This window comes from Ascidiella aspersa, chromosome 8 (genome assembly GCF_963924565.1).
Source record: "Ascidiella aspersa chromosome 8, kaAscAspe10.2, whole genome shotgun sequence".
In the NCBI taxonomy this organism is placed as follows: Eukaryota; Metazoa; Chordata; class Ascidiacea; order Phlebobranchia; family Ascidiidae; genus Ascidiella; species Ascidiella aspersa.
The window spans coordinates 19,057,343-19,070,924 of NC_139454.1; the positions used below are offsets into that span (position 1 = coordinate 19,057,343).

General features: G+C 37.8%; 1 pseudogene; it reads left to right on the forward strand.

Moving 5' to 3' along the window:
- The first annotated feature begins 356 nt into the window (after nucleotides 1-356).
- On the forward strand, nucleotides 357-5,526 carry LOC146136715 (glycine amidinotransferase, mitochondrial-like; annotated as a pseudogene).
- Nucleotides 5,527-13,582: the final 8,056 nt, after the last annotated feature.

Genomic DNA, 13,582 nt, shown 5'->3' on the forward strand with positions numbered 1-13,582 from the left:
CTGGCCTGTTGCCCAATCGGTCGCTTATAGGTGCTATTTTTTATTCTTGTTTGTCTTTCTTATTTTGTTGTTAAAGTGTAATAAAAACAACCACAAAAAAAACTTTGCAGCGTCGGCCAAACTGCGGCTCTCGATTTGCACAGTTCTTATGTTTAGGTGTTGCTTGAGTTTTTTCGGATGTCAATTTTCGTGAACCTATTGTTTCTGATAAAAAAAATGTGACGTGCGAAGTACTTCCGCGCTTTGCTCGTAACCCGTTTTAACTTTCCAGCATGTCTTGGCAATTTTGGAAAATGTCTTTTTATTTGTGTTCAGTTTCAGCCTAAATATTTACACAGGTTGACTCTGGTGACAAGAAACCCGTCGTTTGTTGCCACAACGAATGGGATTCACTGGAAGAAATTATTGTGGGAAGACCGGACAACGCTTGTATACCGGAACTAACCCTTGAGATGAAGGTATATTTGGTTGGTGGCCTGTATATCAGTTTTGGCCAATCTTAAGACACGAACGCATTCCAACTGACACTATCCTTTTGTGACTCACCTTTTGAGGATGTTATGCATCTCAATTATTGTCGAAACACAATAGCAGGAAAACGAAAATTAAGAGGGAAACGCGTTTTGATGTAAACTCAGTTGTTTCCGTCTGTATTGCTACGGTTGAGTATTGTTGTCGCTGTTGTTTGTTTTTATCTATGCCGCCCCTTTCTTTAACTACCGGTAACAACTTTCAATGACTGTTATGTTTTCAACGAGATTTAACTTAACGATTAAACGTTTCAGCCCTTGTTCATTCAGCTTGAAAAGTTTTATAAATTTAGCCAAAAAAATTCTGTAAAAACACACTGAAATGAAAATTTACCTCATTTTTATTTAAGTGGCCCGAAAAAAAATTCGTCCGCTTTTGTGTTTTAAGGTGTCCAATAATTTTTTCGATTTACAAACTGTTTTTCAATTTCTAAATATACAATTTCTTGGTTTGCTTCGCAGCAAAATTTCGACTTTCAACTCAAAATAAACCTATGGTGTCAAAAATATAAAACTTGATGTAGTTTAAAAATCCTTGCACAAATCTGTTAGCTTTATAACGAATAATTAAAAAAATATATAATAGAACCGCGCTATACCACCCTGGAAAAATATACAAAACCGCACACCCTTTCTAGTTTTATTACTTGTTCTTTTCAGGCCTAAATAACAACAACGCGTGGTTCATAAAGGCGAAGTTACGTTCAAGTAAAACATAAATTTCTACATATTTTTATTTTTAGGCTGCTGTTGGCCAAACGGAATGGCCGTTCTTTAAGAAGAATGCTAAAAAGATGGTGGATAAGCAACACTTGCAAAAAGCCAGCGAGCAAATTGAAGAAATGTGCAGAATCTTGCAACACGAAGGAGTCACTGTCCGTAGGCCTGACGTCATAGACTGGACACGGGAGTTTGAAACGCCCGACTTTAAGTCAACAGGTAAGGCGAAAACAAAACGTACCACAAGTCCAACAAAACGAACACAGTATGGTCGAGGATGTGAGTTTGACCTTTACCGCAAACTACTGGTTTTCTAACCTGGCCTTGCTTGCACTAAAATCTTGATTAGACAAACTACTGATGTTCTTTCCAAAGGTACCCAGACAACAACTTTGAGATTTCGTTTTCGCTGCTACTATACTTCGGGTGTTTATTTAACCTGTAAAGATTTCTGTATAACACACTTCCTGATTGATTTTTTCTTGTTTTTGTACGCCTTTTATAAGAACCGATAATGCCATTTTCGGCTTACAGTAAGTGCAGCATTCTGTTCAATTAAACATAAATATATTAGATTACAGCCATGCCCTTTGCTACTGAACTTGCGCATTATGCATTAATTGTCAAAACCTTCAAGCGTGAAAAGTAAAGCAATGCTTTAATTTAAAAGGTTTATGCGCTGCGATGCCGCGTGACATCCTAATGGTGATTGGTGAAGAGATTATCGAGTCACCGATGGCTTGGAGAAGCCGATTCTTCGAGTACCTCGCCTACAGGGCGCTATGCAAGGAATACTTCAAGAAAGGGGCCAAGTGGACCACAGCACCGAAGCCTCAAAAGGCGGATGAGCTCTACGATGAGGTTTAATGAAATGTTTTTTTCATTATCAGTAACGGACGACCTACAAGCTATTTTTTTATGGTTCGAAATATGATAAAAATAGAAACTAAAATACCGAAATTATAATCTAAGGGGCTAATAGTTGCCAAGCCCATTATCAACTTATTGTTCATATAATTAAACCATAGCGCCGATAATACCATAGTATTAAGACTACCGACATCATAACGCCAAATTGGCAGTAATCACGACAGAATAAGATCTAAAACAGTCTAGATAAGGCCTAATCATGTCAAAATAAGTCCAAAATTAATCTGAATAAGACTTAAATAGACAAAATAATGTTAAGACTGTAGGGAAAGGGTATGGAATGTTTAGGGGCCACTTGTCTGGCATTGGCCGTTTGTTGTCGCCATTTGGGGGCCGCTATTTTGGCCCCGGATTTTTTGCCCCTATTTTGGCTTCAATTGGGTTAGAGTTGAAAATATCAGGAAATTTGAAGATATAGTTATGGTTGGGGTTTGGGGTTAGATAAAAGGTGGTATAGGCCTTATTTTTGCCATTTAGATTCCGATTTCGTCATTATTACGACTATTATGTATTAGTCCTATTTACGCCTTATGCTTAACTGTATTTTGTTCCGAAGTTGATGTTGTTCCAATTTTGGTCTCAAGGCTCGAAATACCTTAAAGATTTACAATAATAAAGCCTATATAATAAAAATTAACACCAATTTAAAAAATACCGGTACACCTCAAAAATGGGTGCGCCAGGTTTTCATATGTCTCTAGTGCGCCCCCAAGTAAAAAAGGCCGAGAAACACTGAATTGGACGAAGATCTAATTTAAAAAAAATGTCGTATTGCATTTTTCGATGTTTACTCTAAATTACTTAATTAAAGTTTTTTCCAAGAGGTACTGTGTAGTGTTCATCTATACTCAGCAAGTGTTCACATTTTTTCTTTCAATAGAACTACCCGATTAATGATATGAAAGAGCGAGCTCGTTTGGCAAAACAGGGAAGTTCATACTGACTGATTTCGAACCAGTTTTTGACGCAGCCGAGTTTATTCGTTGTGGAAGAGATCTATTTGTGCAAACAAGCCAGGTAAACCTTAAATGCACGATTTGTGTAAATTGTAAACTTGGTGAGCCATTTTAAAAAGGCATAAAGTTTATTCTTTTACGAGTGTCTTGACCTAATCCGATAACATCGTGTTATCGTCTGAAACACTATCAGTCATTACATATGTGTCTTATGTTATTTTTTTGCGTAAGGTCACCATGTCTTGACAATTTTTTTCTCCAAATTCTGTAAAATCCAGCATTTGTACGGTAAAACGTTTTGTACTTACTTATGTGCATTTTTTGTTTCTAAACTGGCAAAGCTTTAAAACATATTTTTTCGAAAATGGATAATAGGCTTTCTCGTTCACCATAAAACTGTACAACATTTTATATAATACTCACCTCTGGCCAGGTTACCAACATGCTCGGGATAGAATGGATGGCTCGCCACCTTGGCCCAGATTACAATATACACCTGCTCTATTTCGACCAACCCAACGCCATGCATTTGGACGCAACTTTTTATCCAGTATCACCAGGGCTGGTGATTGTGAACCCTGATAGACCCTGTTTACAGGTGGGCCACGTTTTTGTGTGCAACTGATTTCTGGTGGTTTTGGCTTTCAAACACAGTTCGATTTCGCAGATTTTACCTAAACATATAGTTTTTCTCCAGTATATATACCAATATGAATCAAAAAAGCCTGTTTTAGCAAAACAAAATCTACTATGACTTAGCACCTCTAATTATATTCCCCATGTCTACTTAACTACTTAAATGCATTTTTTCGAATGTCTTAAGGATAACACCGGTTTAGCCCTAAGGCGCCGTGTGTCTCATCACACCATCAAAATGAAAGTTTTATCCACTATAACGATATAAGCTCGTGTTTTCGCTGGGTGCGAATATACAGCATCTTTGTGTAATGTATATTTTGTGTTGAAAGTAACACCTTTCCAATCAACAACTTAAAAACCAAAATAAACGAATCTTGTAGTGGCCGTAAGGCTACTTCTTTATGATGTCACGTTATGACGTCATCTGTTTTTTTTTCATGGCGTTCCCTAAACACAGATCATGAATTGGCACCTGGTCGCAAGTATTCCATTATATTAGAACAACATAATTATACCTTAGAACTTAGATCATTGGTTTTCAAGCGAGGCGCCCTGGTGTGCAATGATGTAAAGGAATTTGAGATTTTTTAAGAATCTGATTTTGCCCAATTGGTAAGCTTCCGGATACAACTATTTGTGTACGGTTAGAGGCTATTATATCAAATGACATTTTTCTACAAGTTAATTGTGTTGTTGCAGTTTCACTTATATTGACATTTCAGTAAAATACTCAACGAAAATTTCAGTCAGGGTGCCGAAAATCTATTTTTTGGACGAGCGTCGCAAGCATTATATCAGTATTTCAACCCTGTTCAGTAACTGAGCATCAACCTTTACTTGTTTTAACTGATAACCTTAAATACTTACAGCGTCAGCTGTTCAAAGACGCCGGTTGGAAGTTGGTAGAAGCACCTAGACCTGTAATGTCTCCTGGTAAGTTCGAACACTAGTACTTCGTAACCTAAAGAGAACAATTGCACTCCTAACAATACAAAATCAAACGTGGATGGTTTAACTAGTTGATTGGTGTTTTGAAGCGTTTATTAAGTTCCAACTTGAGAACAAATCTTTACGCTATTGGATATCAGCTTCAATATTCCCTGTCCTGTACATAATACCTGTTTTGTAAGCAAGTCATTTTAAAATGCCTAGTTCAAGTCAAATGATTTATCATCAACAGCATGCCAAGTCCCTGTCCAAGTCATTTTTATAACAAGTAAAGTGCATTACACGTTATTAACACCAAAACAAATGCAGTATTACCATTTATAATATTGAATGATAATTTGAATAGCAAACAACATATACATAGCCTAACACCGTCCCACAAACAAGCCTACCATGTTTTTTAAACAGATCATCCGATGTGGTTCTGTTCAAAATGGATCAGCATGAACGTTCTTATGCTAGACGAAAAGAGGGTCATGGTGGCAAAAGACGAAATTCCCACGCAAAAAATGTTTCAAAAACTAGGTAAATAGCCAATCATATATTCGTTTTCGCACTGTACATTCAAATATACGTACGGTATCAGTTCTCTTAGTTTAATCTCTGCATAAAAGATAAGTTTAAAACAAAAACACGTTTCTAAATCGAAAGAAAAGTCTAATCAGTTTGTTTTTCAACGATTTACATTTACAGGAATAACGCCAATTCCTGTCGACATCTCGTTTGCGAGTTCGTTAGGGGGAGGATTCCATTGCTGGACGTGTGACGTCAGAAGAAAGGGCACTTTACAGTCATATTTTTAGCTAGGCTACGCCATGTCAATACAAAAGCGGTGAATTTAGCGCCGAAAAACTAAATATTTTTGTTATTCATATATTTCAAATTGGTTCGAGTTATAAGTGTCCAAACGAAATGTTTAAAGTGCATAACATTACAAAACAAGTGTTTTTTGGGGGGGGATGAAACAAGCCGATTGTAGTATATCTTGCATTTTAAACCTAAAAATTGTTTAAAACAAATAGCTAAACGTTTAAAAAGACCAACACAATATTGTATTATATGATTAAAAAAAATTAGTGGACCCATAAATATGTCTCGTCTTAGTTAAGTTGACAAAAATAGTCAAGAAGACAGAACAAACCAATGGACCATTTAAGACTGAAAGACAGAGGTCTAATAAAGGAGTTAGAAAGCACAGGTATAAATCAGACCCTCCGTGGTTAACTTAAAAAACGAAACAAAAATCCATTGAAAAAACACTAACTTATTGAATGTAAACATTTTTATGCATCGAGGATTTACAAAAAATATGATTTGTTATATTTATAGATTTTTTTTAAAAAAAGTATAAAACCCTTCCAATTATTACATGTTACTATTTTAGGGGGTCCAAAGCGTGACGCCAATTTTTGGGCTAAATAAACCTGATAACGAATTTTCTCGTCGCGCTATTGGTCGTTAACTCGTTGAATTTATTTAGACCAAACTCTCAGCACGAGATTGAAGGACCCTATGGTTACTTAAGATTACTTGTTTTATAATTTTGCGTTATGACGTAACTTTTCGATGTCATCCTTGAAAACTTTCATGCGTTTAGGTTTGACACTGACCAAATAACTAAACCGGTGTTACAAAGTTATTTTATTCAAAAGACCCGCGGCAGCCACATAATCGACATATGTCGGCTAAGGGGTTATTTAAAAACGTATAGAGCTTTTTATGTAACTAAGAGTGTTTTTTTACGTAATGTATAGTCAATTTCTATTTCTCACCTTTTTTCGCGTCGACCGGTAAGTAGAACAGCAAAGCTTTCGCAATCTAATTTTTTTCACTAAATTTTTTGAAAGCTTAAACTGATCAAAACACAAAGCAGTCAATACCATAAATACGTTCGAATTTAATTAATATGAGACTTGATTTCGAATTGCTTCCGCCATTTTCTTAAGCATTTAGATCTTTCGCAGAACCAATCTCAACAAATTTAACCATGTGAAACTATACTGTAGTTATCGTCGGCGACCAAATAAAACCAAACGGTGACCCAATTTAGGGTTGCGACACATGTGTTGAGAAGCACTGCCCTTTTAACAATAGTTTCACGCAGGGGCGCCCGCAGAAAATTTTCCAGGGGGGGCAATCAGGGACGTAACCATAAAATCAAAAAGGGGGGTCCTGAATTTTCAACTTAGGGAATTCCCCTATTTTTCGTCTGACGTTTATGAATAATGACGTCATAAAACAGTAACAGCATGATGTCATAGAATGGTGATTGCAAAACGTGATAAGAAAACTAATCAGAAACAGCCAAATACGTCAAGTAAAAGCGACCACGTGCGTCGTCGACAATCCTGTCAGGCGCCAGCTGGAAATCACGGTATGCAATCGTTAACATTAAGCAAAAAAAGAAACCAAGACCGTGAAATATATGTGATTAATTGTGGTAGAATCACACATATTTCAACTATCAGCAGCGCACTTTTCAAGTTCCATGAACGGAACAAGCGCTAAATTACAAGCACGTCTTTCACCACCTGCAATACTAAAACAAAGATTGTTTTTTCCGGGTATTATTATGCCACGATTAGCGCGACATCTGCGCCAAGCTGTGTGCAAAGTCAGCTAAATTACAAGCTGCGGTTGAGGGGAAATAAGTTGTGTCCATTGCACACTTAGCACGTGGTCTTAGAGTACAGTATGCTAAAAGAGCATAATTTTGCGTTAAACATCATTACTTAAAAATGGAGACTTTGAAACGCGCACGACAGTCACCATTATACCTCCTTTTAAGAATCTGCTTCAGTTAAATGTCGATGGATCGACCCACATCGGATATTAGCGCGAGAACGAACAGCGAGGAACTTACTGCGTATAACTCGACGTTTTTTAGCGACAAAAAAGGGAAGAAGGTTTGACTTAGCGTTGTCAATTGTCGAATACACACTTGCTAATCAGTCAACCTAAACAAATAATGAAAGAGAAAAACTTGCGTTAACGGTCGACCAAACAAAAGACGAAAAACAGCGTTTTGCGCTCGATTTTGGTTTCGCATTAGATTAAGACGTGTGACCCAATTACTTAAAAAGCACGCCGCTTCGAACAGTTTGTTAAACCATGACAAAAACGAACAAAAAACGATAATATCACTTACAAAAAGGGGGTAAGAACTCCCGCCCACCTGGATATGCCAATGGGGGCATTGGATAATGGATAATATTTTTAACCTTTATAAGTAATACATATTACACTTATAAATAATACTAATAATCGTATTTTGAAATTCCATGGGGGGGGGCAAGTGCCCCCCCTTGCCCCCCCCCCCCCTGCGGGCGCCCATGGTTTCACGATATTTTACTAAAGCACGTATGGTGCTCCGTACCTGGTGTAGCCCAATACCATGTCAGCAGGGGTGCCGCGTGGAAAAACTTTTTAACTGTGCTTTTTTACAAAAACGCTATTTGAAGTTCAGTATTAATAGTACCAAAATCAGTCATTTTGATTGTATGCCATAATTCTGGTAAACTTACTTCATGAGTTTTTTTTTAAACCCACGTTACCTCCAAACGTACAAATATCGTAATTTAAAAATAACTTTGTAACCAACTCAATTAACAGGCCAGTATCTCTTCCAAATTATACAACAGTCCTTTTTCTATCTTTGTAAGTGGAACACCAGAAACATTTTGCAAACGCTCGAAACCGAATTACTACTCCTAAAATTAAAAGATAAGGAAAATAATACGTCGAAAATTTGCACTTTCAGGGAATATAAGCCTAAATAATCTATTTGCCCTTATTAACTGGCTTGGATGTTAGCCTTGTGTCTGTGGCCTTTTTAGGAATATTTTTATAGTTCCTCCGCCGAAAATTTTAGACTCTGTCTGTGTGTTGCATCTTGCATGTGACAAAAGGTTGCAAAGCAAATTGCCATATTATAATTAATCTGGTAAAATACCTTCAAATTTAACCTATTTTGCTTGATTAAGCATAAGCATAGTTTGACGTAATTTGCTATCTGATGGAATCGCAAAAGTTTTAGCATGAATATTGGTTTTAATATTGTAATAAAATTTCCAATATCGGTCGTCTCCAATATACATCGTCCGAAACTGCAAGTAAACTTGGAGAACATAACTCTTCTTTTCACTTAAAGCTTCCGAACTATAGGTATCACAGTAAATTAGGAATATGTTTTGTTTCACGTTCGCCCAAACTCGAATCACACTAGAAACTTATGTTAGCTAAATATTGCTGACAGACAGCTAATTTTAATTGGGGGTCATGTTTCCGTATTAATGTACATTTCACAAACATCAACAAGTCATAAGGAACAATGGGGATCCATGCACATTTTATGTTTGACGCCGCATACAAACATTTGCACAAAAGGTAGGCTACACGCTGGAGTACGAAAGTCAGAAGTTTAAAAAAAGTTTTACAGCAGTCAACTAGTTTTAAGTGAAATCACAATATTGGCCAAATATAACAAAAAAGTATAAAAAATGATACTTGTGCTGTCACACGAGTACAAATATAACAGAGAAGTGCAGTATACCAAAGATTTTTTAATTTCGTTAATATAGTTTAACTTCACAACTGAAGAGTAGCAGAATAAAAGTATTTAAATTTTGGCGACGACACCTTTTTTTGTTAAATCAAACAAAACATCACACTGAAATAAACTCCTTTCCACGCTTGCGAGAGCCTCAGGTACGTGGGATTACCTGGGAGATTGGAAGAAAGAAAACGCGCTACATATTGAAAGTACATTTACATAGGAATGTTACAGGTAGCCTATACTAAACCGCAATCAAGTGAATTCAGTTATACTTTGGTTGCTTTGCGTTCAAAGCTGTTATCTTCGTCTGGAAGGTTGGCCATAACGGAATTGAAAAAGCCGTCCACGTTTGCGTCTACCACAAACGACTGAAAAAAAGTGTTCGATTCTTCACCTATTTCTCTGCGTCCACCCTTCCATCCTGCCATCCTTTTTTTCTTCTTGAATCTCAGCGGAGAAGAGTTGAAGACATCGTTCGTTTCAGTCGTAGACGATAGCTTGAGCTCCCTTGTGTGCTTTCTGTCAAAATCCAGCGAAGAACTTCTTTCACTCTGATCGCTCTTTTTTGGATCACCAGACAGGTTAATGTGAATGGAAGAGAGTCTTCTTCTTCCGCGGTTAGCCAGGTTCAAACAGGAAACATAACAACTCCTTCGGCAATTCAAGGCCCCTGTTTTCTTGATGATGTCCTTCAGGGCTTTGCGAAAGTCGTCGTGCCTCGCATTGTAGATGAAGAAGTTCCATAAACTGTTGCAAGCGACCAGGAGAAAAACGAAAAGATCGATTCCGATGATGATACTGTTAAAGTCAGGGTCGAACAGGCGCGGGACATCAGGATAAATGTTGGGGATGAATCTCGACGCAATGAGCACTACAAACACGGGCACAACGCTCACTGAAAAGCAGCCAACCATCAGCACAAGTGTTTTAGCCAAGCGGTGTTCAACAGAGTTCACTTTCGACATGTTTGTGCTAGACAAACGACGACTGGTGACGCCTCGTCGGTGTCTAAAGAACGCCACGTAAGTCGATATGCTAAGAGCCCAGGTCACAACCAAGGGAAAGGCAAAGGCGACCGCGTAGATGAGCAAGGATGTGCGTCCGGCCAGCGACACGAAAAATGATGCCGCCATCCTGTACTTGAGGTTTGGAACAAACAAAGGCAAAGAAGCAAAGCCACCAGCCGCCGCCCATATAAAAACACTGATAATAGACGCCAGTTTTTTTGCCTTGTGTTTTCTGTAGCGCAGAGGACGGTAGACTGCCACCAGCCTGTCAACTCCAGCCACGGCCAGAGTGTAAACCGACGCAGCTAACGATAAGGAAGTGACGAAACCGACAAAGTCCAGATAAGCTTTCGGAAAAGCCAAAACGCTCTCGTACGGAACAGCCGATTTAAAAACGCCAAGGGTGGCGTTACTCAGATTTCCACTGATAGCACTGGGGAGACCAGTTTCGTACGGCGACAGAGTCTGATGTGTGGCAAGCCACAAGCTTACAAGGAAAGTGGGGAATAAAACGCAGCCCACTAAGAGGTCAGCAAAGGCCAGAGAGATCTTGTAAACTCCTTGGCTGTTTCGAAGCGCCGGCGTGTTCTTAAACGCGAGAAGAACTGCCGCATTGAGGCACGTTATAAGAAGTCCTAGGATGGCACACACTACGCTGATCACTGAGTAGGCGATTCTACACCTAAAAGTAAAAAATATACCTTAAAAACAGAACAAATACCCATATAAAATATATTTTAAAACACACAGCATTTGGCTCAAGGTATATAACAAAGGACACAAAGCACATTGTATCATTTTAATCCTTTTTTTCACATCGATATAGTGTGTAACTTTTCGAGCGTTTACTTTTAGTAGAGTTTCGAAGTGTGGACAGTGGTTCGATTCAAAAACAAAAAAATTTACATTCTAAAAGAAATCTAACGTAGATTTCAAGCGCAAGTCATGACATACAGAAATGCTTCGTTGGAATCATCGTTCTTTCTGAACTTAATTTTTACCAAACTTAAGATAAAACACAAGTTTTTTATGCTTTGTGTGAAAGTATTAATAGCTTTTGGCCTGTAACGCAAACGTTTGTGACACGATTTTATTGTTTGCATCTTTGCTCCTTAATTTTGGCGCCGCGGTTATTTAATTTGTCTGCATCTCAAAACGTCACAACAGTTTTATTGTGTCACATAACGGCATTAGTCAATCTTAAGCTGCTGTAATGTGCCCGCGTCCATTTGGTCCAAAATAACCTATCTAACAGATTCTAAGCCCTAACCTTTATATTTCACTTTACCACAACAATATGCGACCTAATCCAACGCTTTTAAACATGTATTAAAACTACCACTTTTAACCGCAATAATTTGTATCTGCGCGTCTTAGCAGTAGATACATATAAAAACACTACACGCAATATTTATAAAATTCGCGTAGGATGTTTCAAACGAATTACATGACGAGTGCGGCAAGCCCGAATCACAATTAGTCGATATATTTTAGTAATTTTATGCAACTACATTAAGATAAACGTGGAAAACTTTCATCAATAGGCCTAAGCAGCCTTTACTGTAAGCTCTTTAACACAGAAATAGCTATGAAATTATATCGATTAGTTACTATACCTAATGTTTTGTTCCTATAACTCTTTGTACAACCTACGTAAATGCAGCAATTTAAATTTGCAATTCTAACTGAATATTTAGTTAGACATTACCATAAGGTTTACCAATTACCATATACCAACATCCAGGCCTACTCTTACCTGTGTGGCAAAAGGATCCACAACGAAATTTGATTTTTCTTGATGGTTCTCTCGTCGAAACCAGCCCAAACCATATTACACATTGGTATTTCGAAGGTCTTGATCTCTTGATACTTGGTGCGGTCGCCAATCTGATACAACGCAGCTTGTAAACAAGGGTCAGTCAAATTAGATACTGAGAATCTTTGGTTTTCCACATAACGTAGGAGTGTGGTCCAGTTACTCTTAGGCAAGGAGGCACTGTTGTTTGATTGATCGGAAAGGATTTCTTTGCTTAATTCAATTTTTGATTTGACTAATTGACTTAAAGGGCCGAAACATCTTTTTTCAAAGAGATTAGGATTACAAAAATAGTCGTATATGTTGGAAGTAAAGTTGTTGTAGTCAAAACTCCGGTACTGGCACTCATCGGCGAACTGCGGACAGTCCCAGTCTTTAACCGTGGCCAAATATCGCGTGAGATAAGCCCTTTTCTTCAACGTGTTCTTCACAAAGGTTTTTTCGGTGGCATTGCAGCATTCAAGCTCTCGCAGTCTTGATCCCAGATAGAGACCAGGCACATAAACGCACGGGATATGCGCAACGTTGTTTTCGCCGATCTTTGGCGTGCCGCTGGCTGTTTTCATGGCGCCGATCGCAAGGATAATGCTCAGAGTAAATAACCAAAAATGCTTCATTTTTACTAAACTGTTAATAGCAAACATAGGGCACGTTTACGCTTTATCGTATATCGCCGAGAACTCCTGCTAAATTACAGTAAATACAGTTCTATCGATATACACATTCTTTGATAAACAAACAAATGATAAACAACAACTTGACCAGGGCCGGAACTTCGTCAGTTGCGGACCGGTAAAACTTTACTATCGGACGCGCAGGGGGTTCGGGGTTCATGAAAAACAATTAGAAATGACTTCACAATGTTACATCTAAATGTGACGTCATGAAGAAGTTAACTTTACAACACGGCCTCACAAAGCGTTTGCAAAGACTTGTTTGATTTGGGTGGGCTAAAACGATGTCAAAATGTGCTTTGAAACACATAATTGACTGCGAAGCACGAAACAATTTGCATTTAGGCCAGGGCTTATATGTAGTTAAAATCAGCATAAATTACAGTTTGGGGTTATGGCTTCGTTGCGTCCTTTCCTGGACTCGCCCTTAAGAGGTACTTTCTGTGTTTGGGATTCAGTTAAAATAATTTTCTTAGCTCAAAAACAGGGTTTATTTTCGAAGTTTCCAAAAAAATTACAGAAAATTGCAATTTATTTTATATTGCAACTATATTATCAAAAATTTATAATTGCGAAAACTATAAACATGATAATAACGCCTAAACATTTATCTTTCATTATGCACAAAAGTGTTTGAAACGGAGCTTTAATAAGGTAGGGACAAAAACATACATAAACAAAAAGCTGTCTAATAAGCATGGTACGGTACGTGTATATGTTAAATAAAATATTTACAAGTTTAACCTTAGTTTTGCCATAGCCCTACAAATTTTACAATAATAACTAGTAATGGGGGCCCGGTTAACT